The sequence below is a fragment of the Ostrea edulis genome, chromosome 2, assembly GCF_947568905.1.
Source record: "Ostrea edulis chromosome 2, xbOstEdul1.1, whole genome shotgun sequence".
In the NCBI taxonomy this organism is placed as follows: domain Eukaryota; kingdom Metazoa; phylum Mollusca; class Bivalvia; order Ostreida; family Ostreidae; genus Ostrea; species Ostrea edulis.
This window is the reverse complement of record NC_079165.1, coordinates 31,488,704-31,492,481: the sequence shown is the minus strand read 5'-3', so window position 1 is coordinate 31,492,481 and position 3,778 is coordinate 31,488,704.

Sequence of the window (3,778 nt, the reverse complement as noted above, 5' to 3'; positions counted from 1 at the left end):
CTCACAACCACACAGAACATTATAACTAGGTACTGGTTCAAAAGATAGATATAACTCCTCACAACCACACAGAACATTATAACTAGGTACTGGTTCAATACTTATTTCATTGGTCCAAACATGTCATGCATTTATTGCTTAAACCTATCCAATTACAAACTTCAAATTTCGAAAAAGACTACATTTTGTGGCTGAAGGATTGTTTAGTCAAAAAGTTCTAAATCTGTCACTGACTTTGTTCAATATATAAATATATATATATATGTGTGTGTGTGTGTGTGTGTGTGTGTGTGTGTGTGTGTGTTTCAAATTGATGAATTTTGTTGATTTACTTTTCCAAACAGAACACCAATTCTTGAAAACGTACGTATATATAAATTTACTCGAATTTTTTTATGGAGCGCCAAATTAATTTCACTCAAATATTAATTGTGCGCATTAATTCCGTTTACAAAGCCGTAAATAATATTAAAGATATTTAAAAGATCATTACGGAAGCCGATAGGTGCCATGGTATAGAATAAATGTTCATTTAACTGATGACCGCCACTTAATTTATACGTGGCGGCTGCCAATTTCTAAAACGATTTAATTCATACTGCGGAGTGATTATTTTTGAAAGATTTAGAAGAGTACGCAGACGCGTAGCGTCGTTTCTCAAAGCGTAGGGAATGGACGGCGGAAAGGGTAAAAATGTTGATGCAAAACGAGCAATTGATATTCAAAAACACACTGAAATATAAAACAAAATGAAATCAACAGACTCTGGTGCAAAATCAACGATGAATGTTTTTGAAAATCAATTGTTCGTTTAGCATTAACTTCTTCTTTTTTCTTTACCCTTTCCGCCGCCCAATTAATAGGGACAGTCGGAGGAGAAATCAATCTGATTAAAATAAGATCTTTGATCCGCTCCGTTATTGTTATGTCGCTTCACTTTGTGTAGCGACATAACAATAACGGAGCGGATCAAAGATCTTATTTTAATCAGATTGAGGAGAAATTGTTTTCTAAAATTATTGACAAGCAGAAAGGGTACTTAGAATTTCTCTTTTGTCTAAACTTCATACTCCTAAATTGGAGGGAAGGGGCTGCGTTCGTCCTTCAGTTCATTCATTATTACATTTTTACCATTCATTACTACCACCAAAAGAGTGGGATGGGTGCCAATCCGCCGATTAATCTTATTTTACATGTGAAAATAATTTAGTTTGCAAGTGAAAATAATGGAAAATGAACGATATAAAAAAGTGGAGGGTCAGCCCCCTGGTTCTACGTGCCTGACACGTTGGTATATAAAAGTACACATGAAGATTTTCTCGTGCGCGAATCTGTCGACATAAACTTTGTAAATTAACAGCACAATCGACAAGCAGTAATGCTTTTAATTGTATATCACATACAAATTACCAAGTATTGGAGAGGGAGATTACAGGGATTGCACCCCTCTTATTTTGAGAGAGAGAGAGGGGGGGGGGGGGGGGGGGGGGGTGAATAACCGGCGTCGCCAGTTTATATGCCCTTTCTTAACAAAATAGATGACAGCCAAGGGACATAACCTTTGAAAATGTGGATTCGTCTATTATCTGAAGAAAATGACTTAAGTCACCAAGTGCTTTCTAGACACATTCTGACGGGGTTTTCAGATGAATCAAAAGAAAATGTACATTGAGGAAACGGTGTCCGCGATCAATTGTGCTTTCCCGCATTTGAAGTCAGTGTCCTATGTGAAAATGTTTTCGAATTTGTAGACATGACGGCCCAATTTATAAAGAACACTATAACATAGAGGACCTTTTATCACAAGACGCTCATTATAAAACACGAAGACACAAGTACTTGGAACTGGTACATGAAATATATTTCATGTAATGTACAAAAGGCATTAGCTGCAATAATGTAGCCCTATCCAATTTTTTTTTATTCTGACGTTTTCGGGACAGGGCTACAATTCCATAGGATCTCCGTAATGGTGCAAAATAATTTTATGAATAACCGATAATAAACTCTGTGTATTAGTCCCAAATGTTGTTTACACCAAAAGGAGTACCAACTTTGTGCTCGGGCATGTCTAATAAAGGTGTTTTTCATTAAATATAATGTACAGCATGCAAAATTCTTCGTCTGCTCCGCCATGCTTGTTATCGCGAGATCTCGTAGGTGGATCTAATGAAAAGCCTAAACATTGACAATCAGCGCGAAATTGTAGTTACTCGAGCCACTTCGACAAAGAAAGGAAAATCATATTGTTGCAGAAAGAATTTACACTCTGCTGTTTGGTTTTTAACTTGATAGTAAATTCAAACCTTTTCAATACCGACGAAATAGCTTTCGCCTCCATACTTGTCCATTGATGTAAATACTACCTTATATGGCATATGCAAATGACTTGACAACCGGAAGTTGAAACTTCAGTACCTCAAACATGGCGCACAAATATGAATCGAGAAATTGGAATTTATCGAAATTGTTGAAAAAGGTAGAATAGAGCCTCACAAATCTAAAGTTGCAGGTTGTAAATTTAAATATTGACTAAGAAACATAGAATATCATTTTATTTACGTAAAGAAAGTCAGGAAATGTTTAGAATGAGCACAAATGTTGCGGGAGTGAATCACTCCCGCATTTGCACCATTACGGAGATCCTAAGGAGTTGTAGCCCTCTCCCTAAAAAAAAAAAAAAAAAAAAAAAAAATCAGAGAGGGCTACATTATTGCAGCTATTCACATGCGGTAAACGAAAATCTTCGGATTGCAGCCATCATGGTAAGATTTGCTTTGGCGGGCTTCCGGTTTAGGGAGAATTACTTAAGTATTCAAACTAATAAGAAATATTGGAAAGATATCTCTTTCTCTTTGAGATATATCTCTTTTTCAACGATTAAAGAGATATCTCTTATACTTTGAGATATATCTCTCTAGGAATTCTTAGAGAGATATCTCTTTAAGAGAAGGAGATATCTCTCAAAGTAAAAGATATATCTTTCAGAGTAAAAGAGATATCTCTTTAAGTGTAAGAGATATCTCTCAAAGTGAAAGATATATCTCTCTAATTGAAAGAGATATCTCTATAAGTGTAAGAGATATCCCTAAAAGTAAAAGAGATATCTCTATGGAGCGCCAAATTAACATTACTCAAATAATTGAAGATCTCTTCAATTATTTGAAGATATCATCAATTCATTTGATGCGCGCAACAATTTAATTAAAGATCTCTTCAAATAATTAATGATATCTTCTATTCTGCATTATTGCGCGCATTAATTGAATTGATGAGAGCATTAATTCTTCAGCTGATTTGATGCTCGCTTTAATTGAATTAATGATCTCTTCAAATGAATTAATGATATCAACAATTGAATTGATGCGCGCTACAATTCAATTGAAGAGAGCAATAATTGATATAATGCACGCATTAAATCAATTGATGAGGGCAATAATTGAATTGATGCGCGCATTAATTCATTTGATGAGAGCAATAATTGATTTAATGCGCGCATTAATTCAATTATTGCTCTCTTCAATTGAATTAATGATATCTTTAATTCATTTGAAGAGAGCTATAATTCTTTTAGAGAGAGCAACTATATAATTAAAGATATCTTCAATTCAACATCTCCACAATTGAATAAATGATATCTTTAATTGAATTGTTGCTCTCTTTAAAAGAATTGATGCGCGCATTAATTCCCTATATAAAAGCATTGTAAATGATTTAAAGATATCTTCAATTGAATTAAAGAGATCATCAAATTCTTTATACCGAGCTCTAAATTAAT